The sequence below is a fragment of the Grus americana genome, chromosome 7 (genome assembly GCF_028858705.1).
Source record: "Grus americana isolate bGruAme1 chromosome 7, bGruAme1.mat, whole genome shotgun sequence".
NCBI classification, from domain to species: Eukaryota; Metazoa; Chordata; class Aves; order Gruiformes; family Gruidae; genus Grus; species Grus americana.
Window position 1 is genome coordinate 6,468,378 of NC_072858.1, and position 16,313 is coordinate 6,484,690.

The window sequence follows — 16,313 nt, forward strand, 5'->3', positions numbered from 1 at the left end:
CATCTGCTTGAAGTTGAATTATCTATTTCTTCTATTTCTATTTCTCAAACATTAAAGCCAAAAGAGCCTGCCTGCTGCTTTCTCTGATGTGTCCAATGGAAATGTGACATGAAGAATTAAAAATAAAAAGAAATGTCGCGCTGCTATACTTTGACGCTTGGTTTATCTCTTCCCTAGGAAACTGAAGTCTTCTCTTAATAATGTTCAGAAGCAATTATAGTTTCTCGTTTTCTTACAATCAACTTCTAATTTGCTGAAAAGGAATTGGAGTTTATAGGAAAATTATCAAAATTACCATGAAACTATTTTTTTCTTTTAGGGACCACACTGGGTGTAACTTTCATTACCGCTTCATGCTAGCTATCTACTGGCTTCCTTTGGCCCCACATACCGTTCACCTCAGCCCATTTTCCTTCTTTGGTGGGTTAAGACAAAACTAGTGAATCATCATTATTTCCCATTCTTAGCTACCAGTAGTGTCTCATACCTTCTCACCCTAAGGAACATGGCATGAACGCCTTCCCATCTATACATCTGAAAGAGTCCCAGGGCTGCCGCAGGAGGCAGAGAGAAGCTTCCGAGCAGAAAAAGCAGGGCACTGCGTGGGTCTTCAGCTGAAGCTGTTATTCATTAAGGAGAAACCGCAGGCAGCCTTCCAGGGAGGTGCCTCTGATCCATCTTTCCTCCTCCAGGATTTTTCTCTCCTACAATCTGGGTCCTTTTCTCCAAATTCCACGCCAGTTCTTGTCATCAGGCCGCTGATACTTCACTGTTTTACTTTTTTTGGCAGCGTTATTGTTAATCAATCTCTGCTCTCATAGGAGGCAGGATTTTCCCTAGTTCCATTTCTTTAATGTTTATTTGCTCTATCTTTAAAATTTCTTCAATGCTGAATTATATCTTTATCTTCTTGACAAAGTGTCTGGGCCTCTCTGATGTATGTCCTACCAATCAGTGGGTCACCCTTTGGCAACAGTGACATCTTTGGAATTATCCATGGCCTTCCTGAGCATCACAAACCCTGTCCTTTATGGCTGGATAGGATAATGTTCCTGAACGCTAAGGAACTGCTCCAGTAGTGTCCCAGTCCCACTCTCTATTTTTTGGGTTTTTACTGTTATTTCTAAATAGTGTCGGTACATATATTATTTTATTGAATACTTTCTTATTCATACAGCCTGTCGTATCTGATCGTCTGTCATACACATATAAAGACATACTTTGAGAATAACATTCTGTGGGTATCATTATACAATATAGTTATTGTATATTCCTTTACAGTGAAAAGAAATTATTCAGGAACTGCTTAATCTAGAGATGAAAAGACAGAGAGACATGTTAAATCACACTGTAAAGAAAACCAAGGTAATTTACTATCCATATTTATAATGAACAAGAACTAGGACAGCGTTTTTGTCGACAACACAGAAAACTTTTTTTTTTAAGTTAATTCCCTTTGCACAGAACATGCCTAGTCCATCACTAAGGTAAATACCTTTCTCCAAAACACTGATTATATCTATCAGTCATGAATATGGAAAGCTACCAATAAAAACAGAGAAGGGCTGACTGTATAGGAAATCTGGAAGGAAAGAAAAAAGATTGATCTACAGTAAGATTTTTTTCTTTAGCATGAGATAATACATTCACTCCCACCCAGAAGAGGGTTTAATTTTTTTGTAGAATACATCAACTGATTTATGTAATGAAGTTAGATACATGACTTTGATCTGATTGGGTAATGAAGTCAGGAATAAAGTACAAAGGTGTAAAATTTAACCAACGTTAGCAGTTATGAAGTCCTATGTAATCATTATAAATAAAGCAGCTATGTTAAATGTTTAATTTAATTTGTTTCAAAGATTTGATTTAGTAATGCACTGTAGACAAAGTTCCTCTTCTGACTTCATTTTTATTTATTTGTAATTGCACTACAGTGTGAAGAAAGGTTTGGGGTGAACATTTATATTTACATGCTTTATTCATTCATTTCTAGGATCAATCTTTTGCATTCAGTAATGAACATGGTGATAGAGGTCCTGCAGTGACTGCTTGTAAAATCACTGCATGACGCTGGTCTTATTGTGGATGCAGCGTGGAACTGCTCTGACTCACTTTCTCACCTCTGTGGATAACATTGTGCCCCAACTCCTTCAGACTTCCTTGGAAATTCCTGGCACAGATCCATTAAGTATGCCTGAGTCTACACACTTGCAATATATCATTTAAAACTCACTTTTTTCTTTTTTTTTTTTTCTTTTTTTTTTCAAATATATTACTATTGAGGCTGCTTATAGTGGGATTTACTACTTCTTCACTAATAACTAGCCACTCCATGGTGCCTGCACAGAGAGAGGGCATAAAGAATCTTTAATTTGCACAACCTGCTTAAGAGACAATGAGAAGTGTAAATTCGGGTGGACCTTCACCGAATGCTCTTTTCCATGGACACAGGGAGCCTTGGAGGCATTAAGACGGGCTGTCCACCCACCAGCCAACAGATTGCTCCAAGTGAGAGCAGCCTGGTCATCACAGAGGCAGAACGTGGGGCTCCCATTGCCGAGTGAACGAGCTGCCCAGCACCGTGCCGTGCTCTGCACTGCGCTCCAACAGCAGAAGCAGGGCTTGGAAGCTCACGGCAGCAGTGTTCCCCCCGGAATACAGCACAGAATTCAGGAGAGCAAAAAGAAGTAAGCAAGGGTAATAGATTTTAGTTTTCATAAATGTATACTGAGAGCAACTACTGACTTTTGTTCTTTAGTTAAACAGGTTTTAGAGTGGTTGGTTAACTCGGTTAAGGACATGACAGATTCCAATCTCAGTAAAACTAAGAAACAAAAAGAGGACCTTCCACAAAAGAAGAAACAACAACTCACCATTCAATAGTGAAACCTATTACCAGAGACCATGTTTTTCAAGCTTCTTTTTTTTTTTTTTTTCAAAGAGCTGTCTCGAAGCACCCATAACTATACTGAATGCAGTCCTGTCTACATCAGCGGTTCTCTTCTTCTGGTTAAGCAACCAGACCATCCCTTCTTCTATCTGCATAACCGAACTACAAGCTTGATGTAGATTTTCTGGTAAGCCTAGAAATAAGAGGTTTACAGTGCAGATTACTAATATTTTTCAGAGTTTTAAGAGATTATTTATGAAAATCACAGGGCTTTTTCGATGATAATTCATTTTATTTCCATTATCATTCCTGAAAGTCTGAAAAAAAGATTTTACAAAACTATCTGTTCATCATTTACATCATTTTTCAGAGTTCACCATGGGAGCTATGTATCCATTCAATCCTGTAAGTACTTCCTTATGAAATTCTTCTCCTACCTGGATTTCCATGAAGATACTTGTATTAGTAAAGTTAAATATGTGTAATGATGAAACAAAGAGGGCCTCAATATTTGAAATATCTTTAAAAAATAGTTTCTTTTCTTTCAAGATTTTTGACAAATAAGTGAAGAACACAAAATGCTCATTTCTCAAGAACAAAGTGAGGGTAATATTTTTCAGCAAACTTTTTTTCTTTTTAACAATCAAGAAAAATAAATACTATTTTTAATCCACTCTACCAACTATTATTGGTTTTGGTTTAACAAGTATTAAATCTGTTTCTTAAGAGAGATCGAAGCCAAAACTACACCAAAAATATATCTTCACTCACATTTAATACCTGAGAAAAATTGCAACCTTACTGGTTGAGCTACTACTTAAGCATTAAAGTTATGAGATAATTTGATCAAGGGTAGATGATTATAAGGCTTATGCATTAGTCCAAATGTTCTAATATCAGGGACTTATCTTTTGCAAAGCTCACTAATAGAAGAGACAACATTAAAAGAGACATTTCTTTTACAATAGTGCGAGGATGACTTTCCAAAGATAAGCAAGGTAAATAAGAAAATGAAGGGGTTGAGATGTTTCCAGCTACATCTAGAAATATTTTAAATCTTTATCCCTGATCATTATTCGGGAGAGGCGGGAAGTATTGATCTTTAGTTAATATATTAAACTTAAAGAGAAAAAAAGTAAAATTCATTGCAGAAATCCATGTTTTCATAGTTTACTTAATATACATCATCTGAGGTGGAATTTGGTCCAAGTAGGATGCAATAAATTGCCTCTTCTCCTTAATGCCTTTCAAAGCAACACAGAGTCAGTGCAATTCATCTTGATCTTCCTTTCAGAATTCTGCACCAGCCTGTCACGGGACCTCACAGGACCTTCATGTATGGAAGCGTTCATTCAAGTGCTCAGGTTTGCACATCCAGCTGGACCCCTCAGAGGTGTAACTGCCTGCAGCCTTGGGGCCACGTGCAACACAGCAGCATGCACCTTCCCTCTTGGGAAGGGTCAAAAAGTCAGGTAGAGAAGAAGGGAGACGGCTGTTGACGTAGTGTGCTGGGAAATGGTTAAGTTCAATTGGAGTCTTAGCACTATGACTAACGACCTTCAACTTTTAATTTGCCGCTGGAGGTACAGTGCATGAAAAACATTCATAAAGCCCTTTTCATGCTAATCAGCACCACAGAATAACTCACACTTTCTATCCACGTTAGGTTTTTAGCAATCAATTTCCAGAGCCCCTTTAGGAGTTTCCCAATGGAGAGATGAAGATGGATGAGAGAAATTTCTATTACTTCCGCTGCTTCAAATACTGTTCTGGAGCCTGGGTGAGGTTAGCACTCTGCCTGCAGATTATTACTGACCAAGTAAATATCTATTACCCGAGGCAAATGTGGCAGAGCAACCTCTCTGTTGCGGGGAAGCAAACGGGAAGGAAAAGAATGGCACTTGGGACCGAATTATGGAATTTGGCTGGAAGCAAGTTCTCAAAAAAGACTGGCAAAATGGTCCATGAATAGACATCAGTAGCTACCTCTTGTTGGAGGCAGGGGAGGTGCAGACTGCAAGACCTTCCTAAACAAGATTATGCACCTTCAGCTGCTCACGTAAAGGCTGTGCACTCCTGCCTGCCTGCTAACTTATGGTAGGTGCATTAAGTACTCGATATTACCCTGGAACAAAAATCTGAGGATCTGCTATTAAGTCAAGCCTTGGACCACACACTTGCTAATAACAATCTTGCCTTAACGATGCAGGCAGCACTGCTGTCCCTCAAGGCAGGATGCATAAGTGTGATTCCAGGTGAACATGCCCAATTTATTTTCACAAAATCTTAGCCCAGCTCCTCAGCTTGACTCCCAGACCTTATGGAGGGCAGAAGCCTGCACTAGACCTCCAAGTGGGGTACACAAGAGCCAGGCACTGCGTATTTGCCTGGGACAAGGGCATCCAGATTGCAGATCTCCACAGTTCTGAAGGAGGAACGTCTCTGACATCAGGTTTGTCTGAGAAGTTACAGCACTTTGCATACTAAAGAGGCAAACCTAAGTTCTGGCATCTGATACAGGGATGTTTTACTTCACATTCACAAAGCAAAAGCCAGAAAGAGACCTTTTGGTTCAGGACCCGCTCACATAACTTCCTGAACTTCCTATTTACAGGACCACTGTCACATGTGTTCTCTCTGATCCTTTGAATTTTGGATTCTTTCAATGACAAAACAAGTCAGAACCAGTCTCAACTGGAAGTCTGACCTAGGAGGACATGCACCCATGTACTCCAACTAGTCACAATCACAGCAATGAGTGTGTTCCCCTAGGTGATGTGCTTCCTGGAGATGTGTTTAAGAAATGTTTTAAAATAGATTCCAGCTTTTTTCTGTTTTAATATTTGTGTGGGCAGACAACTACTCTCAGAAGAGGACCTTGGTCTTGCTGTCTAGAGAAGTGCTCTCCAGAAGCACCAAGTGCAATAGGGAAATTTGGATGAAGGACAGGATTTAAGCCACCCCTTTACAGCTACCATTTCCCAAACAGCTACCTTGAGACACTCCCAGATCACCACGTGGCTCATTTTGAATCTCATGCCAAAGGTCCAAGCCCAGGCACTGAAAGCAGCCTACTGGGTTACACACTGGACACCACTACAATGAGTTTTCCAACATATTCTTTTTCAGCGCCAGCCTTTTACCTTCTTTAAACCAATTGTTTATCTTCTTAAGGAGAAAAGAATATTAGCGTGATACCAATCTTCTACGGGGCTAGGCCTGCTCCTCGAGCAAGAGGCTAACCCTGCTGTGAATACTAGCAGCAAAAGCTTGAGAAATTGTCATCTGTTGTCTCTAACTCCTTGGGGAATTGCAAATTACCATTATATACAGCTGATAGATGCCTCTGCAGGAGTTACCTATCATGAAGCCCACATTAAAAACTCATTTATATCCTTAACACTAGATATCTTGCTGATTTGAGTGTCCTTAAATGAAGGATTAATTGCCTCTCCCTTGAATATCTGATTTTGTTCCATCAATCTGATTACATCAGATTCCTGGTCTGCAGCACAGAAGTTCATTATAGCCCAATCCCTGCATACAACTCTATTATCATAAGAGCAATGCCAACTGTGATTTCTGTGGAGCACCATTATTCAAGGTGATTCCAGCTCTCTAACTTCATCCTTCACATTTGCTTACCACTGGGGTTTACAGTCTGGCGAACAGGGTTTATATCTTTCAGGATAGAAAGCGTGAGCAGCAGTCAACCTCACATAGCATAAAGCTGAAGGTAACCTATCTTAAGAGAGGGAGTTGGTATTTTTCTTGTGCCTGGTGAGTGGTCACTCATTAAATGAGTGTGGGAACTGGGCCGTTACCCACATCACAACAGAAAAAGACAACTGTTGCTTAAGAGATGTGCTCTACAGGCCCAGCACCTCCCTACTTACCTGCACAAGCTACTAAACTGTTTAGCAAAAATAAGTGTTAAACATATCTTGAGCTAGAAATCTGAGATCAGAACTGCCTGGGAGAGAGCTTGCATCATGAACTTATTTCTTCCTCTAACTAGATATAGCAGAGAACCACAGGTTTTACTGTTGAAACACCACTATTATTTGCTCTTTTCAGAAAAAAAACCACTCTCCTCTCAACTCTGTTGTAAGAGAAGCACCCAGCTATGAGTCCTTGCTAAATACTCAGCTTGTGGAGCATTTTTAAAGGGCTAGATAGTGTAGAAGAGTGTCATTACAAGCCAACACTGGATGCACTACACAGTGGTACTGGAAGGGTGCTTCAATGAGATTCCCAGTCAGCAATGGTCCAGATGCGCCACTGGATCTCACGTTCTCAAATGCCACCACTGACAGCATTAAGGCTTGAGGTGATTTATTCACACTATAGCCTGTAAAGGGAAATATTCCATCAGAAATTCATCAGAATATCATCAGATGTCCACTTATAGGTCCGATTCCCTTCAAAAATAACATATTAAAGTTCAGTAGGAGATACAAGAAACTGAGATCCTCCCTTTACATACTGAAATGCATATAAAAACACATCTATTGATGCACACATACTTAAGAATCTGATAATTTTAGACCATGATACTTTTTCCCAATGACAGTTCAGCCAGAAGTAACATGTTTCTGTGAAAAGTTTCCACAGTGGTCCTGAAAAAATAATTTTGAACAAAACTCCCCAAAACGAGCGGTTTCAGTGCCAGAATCTTCCATTAACCTGGCCTTTGGTTTAAAAGCAAGTCATAAAGGCCGTAAAGAAGCAGAGGAGGAGAAGATAATCTCATTTTAGAAGTGCAAATTGTACCATTCAGCTGCGAGTGCCCTGCCTGACACTTCAAAATAAGCAACGGGGCTGTGAAAGGGACTGATGGGCAGCAGAGCAACCGCTGCCCGGCTAAAAGCCAGCATCTCCGTACCACAGCTCCTCGGCGCTGCCCTAGGGCAACTCACTGCTCAATCATTTCTTAGGCTCCCTGTGGGCGCTATCAAGAAAAATAGTGGGAACAATCTCTGAGAACCGCATGAAGAGAGTGCAGGAAAATATACCGCTGCTCCTTCCCATGGTAGGCAGCCATCCAGCACGGTGCAGAATTAGACATAGCTCAGGTGTTCCCCCTAAGTCATGTCCTTCAGCCCTCCGTGCTTCCCCAGATCACAGTGCCTGGTCAGCCCAGACATTCAAAGGCTGATTGCAATTATTTTAAGTTCTGTACTAAAGATAAACAAAAGCTCATCAGAACACCTCACTGAAAAGCAGGCTGATTTTTAAAATTCACATTTATTTTTTCATCACCCAAAAAAAAAAAAAAAAAAAGAGAAGAAAAGAAGAGATGTTGTGGTGTCAGATTTTCCCTGCTCCTTTTTCTCTTTGGGGCTTTTTTCAGTAGGAAAGCTGAAAAGAAAATGGCTGAATGTGGTGAAAAAAGATAGAGTAAAAGCAAAATCAACACGCCTTTTCCAAAACTTTACAAAGAAAGACCTTTTTCACAAATTCAATGAAAAATATTTTCAATTTTTCACTTGCTTTAATGAAAACACAATGTAAAAGGTTAAAGTAACCTGGAGCCAGTAGTTTTTAGGAGCTGAGCAGCCTACCCCCTATACATGTACCTCCTACCCACACCTTAACAGAACAGTGCTAAAAATACTTTGCATTTTTAAAAAGGCCTTCTGCTTTTCCAAAGATTTTCACACACACCCCCAACTCCCAACACTGTTTGAAATGGTTCGGTTCTATTTTTGTAAACACAGGATTACAACGTGTCCTACAGTGATATCCCTATCCAGATCCTAACAAACAGTCATCCATAAAACCGCTTGCTGAGAAGTGGCTATAAAGCCCCTGAAATCAAATATGACCACAAAAGCTATTGTGAAGATAAATGAATATTCTGCTTTGGAATCAGTTAGTAGCCTACAAGAGTATTGCAGGTAGGTAAATGATAAGGCTGACAAGTACCTACCAGCGTTAAATGTAGCAGGAGCCTCCAAGCATGAGCAAAAGGAGTAAGATTTTCTAGAATACGTTGCGTTATTTAAAATGTTAATCTTAGAGAAATGTCTGCATCTTTCTGTACCTCCCTACTGTTAGTAGAAGTGTAAAAGGTCAAAAAGAAGGGAAAAAAGGACCAGCCAAGGCAAGGAAAGGTTTCTTTACGAGAAACGGATAAGCAGGCTAGGACTTTCCAGCCCAGAGTAGAGATGCTCAGGGGAGATGAAAGGATGCAAAATTTGGAATTCCACAGAGACAAAGAATAAAGGCTGTTTCTGCACAACCTCTTCAGTATAAGAATTAGGGACATCAAATTAAGGTAGCAGCTGGCAGATTCAGAACAAATAGAGGTGGGTCTTTATAAAACCCATAGCTAGTCTAGCAACACCCATGCCGCGTTATTTTGTTCACATTAAAAATAGCACATAGGCTCAAGAAAAAGATGGACAGGTTCATGGAGGGGAACCAGCTGAAGATTGCTAAATGCACAGACAAATATCTGCTGGGGAGGGGGGGGGGGGAGCAAGCTGCCAAGTCTTCAAAGCCTGAAGACAGTTGGAGTTCTGTGTGCCTGCCCTGTTCCCCAAGGGGCACACTTACGTGGCAGATGCACAGCCATCACGCCTAATAGCCCACTTGAATACTTCTATTTTCTCTCCTGGATACCTGTAGAGATGATTAATATCACTGCATGCCCAACCTATTTTCCTGCTCTTTGGTACCCGGGCTTTTTAAGCATTTAGATGTCTGTCTGGTCTTTTGCTGGATATCCAGCTTTTATATTACCACAACATTTGCACTGAAATACAGCAGGACTACTTTCGAAAATTGCATCCTGAATTCCCCAAATCCTGACAAGAAACACAATCTTAATGATTGCTGTCGTGTTTTCATCAGAGTACGTGATCTACAGAGCTCTTAAAGGTAAACATTTGAAATTATTACTTATAGTCACCACTCTAAATTATGATCTAGGTAACTCTAAGCAAAGGACATTTTCTCTTGAAGCATTTGCTTTTCCCAGAAAAATTCCTCCTCTTCCCCTAGGGAATCTAAAGCAATTTGAAATGGTTCTGCTTAACTTTTATAAATACAGGGAGCTAGACATTGTGTAACAGCAGACCTACACTTTATCTTCGCTGGCTAACCAATGTATTTATTTATCATCTCATTTAATTTATCCAAGATTTCTCCAAAGCACAGAAAATTGCTGCCCTAAGGCAGGCTAGATCTGCACAGCTATGAAAAATGATATAGAGAGCCATAGCTCTCCAGAAGAAGAAGAAGAAAAAAAAATTAACCCTAAGTTTAAAGCAACAAAATAATGTACAACCACATACCCTGTCCCCCACCTTCCCAGCTGCAGTAGCACGGTAGCTCTGGGCCTCATGAGCCATCCTTTCCCCAGTCTGGACAAACAATACTCCCCTCCCAGAGAGCACTTGAAATGCTTAGTGCTAATTAACTATAGCGAGCTTAAAATATGTAATACTAATAGCTTTTTGGCAATGTTTAAAGGATTAAGTGAAAGGAGGCAAGTAATTTTGCATAATCAACCTTGAATTTCTTTTGTAGCCAAGAAAATATTGAAGCACAAATAACAGAAAGAAGAAAAAAAGTGTTTTCGCACAAAATTCAGGAGACTTTACAGCTTTCTACAAGTTGATTTTGTTCGTTTATTCACTGATTTGCCCCACCCATTGCATGGGATTTATTGTACATGTACACCTTGTTCCACAATGACAAAATTAATGACTGTATTATAAAATAGTTCTTTATAGAAACATAAAAATAGGTAATAAACTGGAACAGGAATAGTTCTGATATATTTATTATTTAATTTCTGTATTTAAAGGGAAAGTGAATGACATTTCACATCTAAGCTCCTCACCATCAGAGCTACACTGGTTTATAGCGTTTGAGGACGTGCCTCGCTAAAAAAGTAATAGTCTCCACTAAATATCATCAACCTTGACTCTCGTCCCACACATGCGCTGAAGACCTGGGTCCAGAACAATACTCCCACTCGTGCCACGAGCATCTCCAGAGCGCTGGTGCTGTGGCTAGAGACCTTGCAATGTCAACTACCGCCAAACGCACAGGCGTGTACCAGCTGTCTCACCTGGCACTACCTCCGCTGCAGGAACAGCAGTATTGTCTAGGGAAAGGAAAACTGATACAATGATGTTAAGCCAGAAGGCATGCACAGAATCTCATTTTTAAGTTCAAACAATAATACGCAATACCTTTTTGCAAACCACCCTCCAGATAAAGAAAAGCTTAAGAAGTTCATGTTTCCTAAATGCTGATGAACAGTTCCCTAAAGCTGTTTCCCTACACAAGAGGAACATCAAAAGTGGTAACGCATGCCAAGGACTAAACCAATGCTGGAATAAAAAAAAAAATACACACACCTACTCTGAGTTCAGCTGCTGACATAAGATCTTGTTATTTTAGACGTAGTAAGACTGCAACAGTTAGAAATTTAGAGTAAAATAAAAAAGTTATCATGAAGATCAATTTGAGAAGGCCAAAAGTTAGAAGAAAAAATTAACCAAATCATTGGTGCTGCAATTATGCTTTTAACACATGCATTCTGAATCCAGTTACTTCTCTTAAAAAAAAAAAAAAAAAAAAAGAAATGTTGCCACTGGGAGAAAAACATAAAAATTTTTTACAAGTAAAACTAGAACAAGTCCTGGGAAAGCAGTCAACAGCCCTATTATTTGGTCCTATTTCTATTTCACTGCCTATCAGTCTCAAAGCTAAATTCCATAAGTTATTAAAAAAAAAAAAAAAAGATGAGACAACAGGAGAAAGGAGAGATTTGAAGAGAGGTTTTAAACAGCACAATAAACTAAGCGTAGACATTTACAAGGTTTCTGAAAAATGATGAAGCCTTGGGAAAATACATAAAGATATTTGTCTGAGCTTGTAAAATGTAGATGATCAAGGCTGAAACTACAGGCAGGATAGAGAAATCATCCAATGCGATATTGATGGAAATACCATTTAAAAAGGTTTTAGCCAGACATGCATGATATAAGCCACAGTGGCTAAGTCTTTAGCCACTTAAACTGCTTAAAAAGAGGTTTTGTTATAATTCGTGTTCTTCATAGCAGAATTCACATCCTGTTCGGTACCACCACGGATTCATGTTAAAATATATTTTGTCATATCTTGTCACCTATCTCTGACATACCAGCTTCTGCTCTCTCATTAACTTACACGTTTCCCTTCAGAGAGGCGGTTTCTAACATTTTGTAAAATACCTGCCTTAACGATAATACAGTGAAAATGTGCAAGTCCATAGTGCTTGAAGCCTTCATCGCGGAGCCGAACACTGTCGTGTTACAGACTATAGATCAGAGGAAAGGCTCTGCCCCCCAGAGCTTGCGCCGGCATGGTGCAATAGATAAGTGAGCGCAGAAAAGAGGCAGCTGGGAAGCGCTGACAGCCATGAAGAGCAAAAGTCTCAACCCATGCAGAATGCCTACGCTATTCACTGACTTTATACGGTCAATGAAATCTAACCATTTTGCATCACAGGTACGAAGACCAATACCCCAAGGCCAGTAAGAAGGGCAGCAGTTCAGCTGGCCACCAACTCAGCTGACCGGCAGCACATTACCTTAATTTTAGGTTTTGAACTGGCTTCACAGTGACTGCAAAATGTGATTCGAGATCATTCTACAAAAACCCCGCTTGCTGTTTTGCAGGGCTGCCCCTAAGATGGACAGTCTACAGTGATGACTTCTCACATCAACATTGGCCCAGGGGAAAAAGCAATGTTAGCAACAGGAGGAAAGACATTTATCCAAATGGTACTGAGCCTTGGAAGAGCCAAACCAAGAGTGTCATACTTGCCAGTAGGCCAAAAGAGGACAAACAGGAGAATTCTGCTCTAGACCATCTCAGCCACTTCCTCACGTGTAGGGGGAGGCAGAGAAGGGGGAAAGGTCCTCAGGCAAAGCAAGAGGCTCACTGATGCCACCCACCAGCATGTGTGTGTTGAGAATCCCAGTAAGGGCAATAAGCTTGCTTTTATTTAACACAAAAACTTTTCGCTTCAATTTTTTGTGCAAAATGCTGATATATCAAAGTAAGATATGGCTGGGTAAAGAGGTAGATGTAAATATTTCAAGGTGACCAAGAGCATAGCCACGGCAAATACATTGTTAAGGTGGTCGTATGCACTGTCATCCCTGTTCCACTCCTCCCTCTACTCAAATATGGAATTTTCTTCTGATTTGAGCATCATACACGAGAGAGTCAGTAAAAATCTGTGTCTCATAAACCTGGAGAAAACAAAATCTGTTTGTCTCTTGTAAGCACAAGGGTAGCAGGAGATGAGCAACTGACATGATCAAAGGCTCTTGAACAGGCACTCTGTCTTTCATTATACAAAATAATTTGAAAGTTGTATGCCAGATTTTGGAGGGGGGCAAGGAGTGATAACAATTTTAAAATTTAATTTCACTTAAAGAGCCACATGTTATGTAATTCCTGTGGCTATGTAATTCCTGGAGTCCCAAAATTTTCTGTTCAAGTCAGAGTCCAGCACGGACAAGGCCAATACTGCAATGGAGAAAGGGTTGTGCCTGTACTCCATCTCTCCTGCTGGGTTTTTAACGATTGAGTTGCCTCTGCTGGAAGTTCTCCTGAGCTCTGCGAGGAGACTCACCACTCCGCATGTGTTGGGTAACTGGGAACTGCAGTGGGTAGTAACTGAAAACGTGCCATACTTTCATGGTTTGAGACATCAGTGGCCGCAGCAAAAACGTACCCTTTTGAACTCAATTGTTATTTGTTTCCACTATATGTTCTTAGCAATATGTAAAGATATTATATATCTCGAGATATATGATTTTAAATATGGGCAGCCTCTGGAAAACAATGCTAATAAATGTGTCACAACTAAATATTCTGTAAAAATGACTATATTATTTTGTGGCACACTGTTGTTTTTGCATCAACTATCTTGTTCTTTTCTGTATTTTCATATTTATTAAGCACAAAAAGAAGTTATAAGAGCTTCCTTCTTAGAAGCTGCACTAGCACGTCCTTGTGATGAAAACTGTTTACATGCCGTCTTGGAGCTGGTACCAGGAACAACTGAGGGACTTCTGTACAAGCTACAGCAAGTCTTGTGGCAACTATTGCTGCTCGACTTAATCCATCGAATATTTTTCTGCCTTTGAACTTGAGAAAGCTTCTCTTTGAGGACGTACTCGCTTTGTTGATGGACTATTACTAGCATGGTCCCTGCATAGTCACAAGTCAAATCATAAATAAATTGACTTAGCCTGAATCGTGGATCCTGATCAACATCTCTACACGTCCTGGGTAGAGATACCCTCTTTGGTGTATTCTGTCAGCATACACGAACAATCCCCGAGCTGGAAGGAAACTACACAACCAAATTAACGTGCTTATAAATCAGACACAAGCATTTGAGATGCATTAACAAATTCAAGTTTGGTATTGCAGTAACACAGATACCCACATTTTGGTTACGTGTAACAACTGAGAACATGACACAAGGCACTTCCCCTTAGACTATCTGACAGGGAATATCTGTTTTCTTAAAATTTTATTCTGGGCATAGTAGGATCAGTGTCTTCATTGGCCTTAAACACTGGAATACTAAACAGAACTGGTAATGAATAAAAATAGCAATATCTCTTCACATGCACATGGTAGGCTTACATTTTCAGAACATCTTTCTCCTTATTAATAATTAAATCCTGTTCAGTCAAGCTGAGATTATTAAAATACTTGACATTCAAGCTCCATAAACACTATTGCATGGCAATTGCCTGGAACAAGTAGCCTGAGTGCTACTACTCTCACCTTCCTTCTCTGTTGGGCTGTTAGATAATGTCAAGTGAAAAGCCCAGAGGAGGCACAAAATAAGGGAAATCTGTTAATAGTGGTGGATTAGCAATGCTAACTCAGTCTGAGCACCTACAAAGTCACAAAGGAGAGCAAAGCAGAGAGCAAAGCAGATCCTGGCCATGGCTACAGAGTCAACCTTATTGCTGAGCTTGTTTCAGAGCCCGGGCTCTCCAGAGCGACTGATTTTCACTGGGGTCTGCAAAATACAGACTGCAAAGTTCACATCTCCCCACGCCTGGAGAGCGCTCAGACCCAGGACCCAAGTGCGTGACCCATCTGTGATCAGCAGAGGCATCAAGCAACTCATGGATCACATACTGGAGGCAGAAGTGAAGGAAAACAGAAGGCAAAACTCAGTCCTGGGAACAGAAAGTAAGGCAGGTGACAGATCATCCTGCGAATACTTTATTACTGTGTGCAACAGAGATGGAAATAAATTTAGCTACACTGTTAGTCACTGTCAAACAAAAATGACCTACTAGAAAACCTGGAATTTTGTTCAGCAGAGACCTTAAAAAAGTAATAATTCTTGAATACCTTAAAAAAAAAAAAATCTGTAAGCTATTCCCCAAACCTTAAAAATATATTTCCTGATATGTAAGTACACAGCTGTCACTATAAGTTGAACTGAGTGACTTCTGTTGAAGTATGAGAATTTCTTTGATTCCTCAAAATAAAGAGCTACTATATTTATTCTAAAGTTTTAGTAAATCAAAACATGAAAAAATGTGGTGGAGTAGAAGAGAATTTGGGGATCTATTTTACACAACAAGATGTTTAGTAGGATTTTTATCCAGCATGTGTAAAACATTTAAAAGCATCAATCTTTAGAACCCAAAAAAACCCAGTTCAACTAGGATGCTTAGATATGTTTATGACTTAATTTGCAGTGTCAAGCACTCACAAAACTTCCTGTGTCCTAACCCTATAATAAAAATAAAGAGGGGAAATGCAGATAGTTGAAGTACGCTGCCCAAAGTTGGAGGGATTTTGGACAAATGCAAACAAACAAACAAACTTCAACACTAAAATGGGAAAAAAAAAAAAAAACCAAACCCAAAAACAAATACTGACTGTTCATCCACAGCACTGTGCAAGTCAACGGGGCCCCCACGGAGTTTAACAGCCTATTCAAAAAAGCAGCACAAAACTCTGCGTTGTCTTTTAAGTAAACTCCAAAATTATGCAAAATACCTTTTCTGATAATCCCACCCTTTTCTCCCCTAGGAAATTAGCAGGAGATGCACAACTTGTTCACGCATTTGTTTTCTCCAGGTGCTGCCCCCAAGCCCTGCTCTCCTGCCAGCAGCATTTCAAAACAGCCAGGGAGACGTACCACTCAGCGCCCACACCAGTGCTCACTGGTGGGTAGCTCATCGTATTGCCTTGTCATCTCCAATAATAAATAGTTAGCATTTTCTTCTACTCCCGCTTCTTTCCCCTGAATTTCTTTTGCAGCGAAGAGTAATTTTTTACATCCTCCATCTTCTCTTGATTTACAGGTCTAAGATTTTGGAGAGATGGCAGGATTTCAAAATACAAATGAGGAAAGGATGTGTTT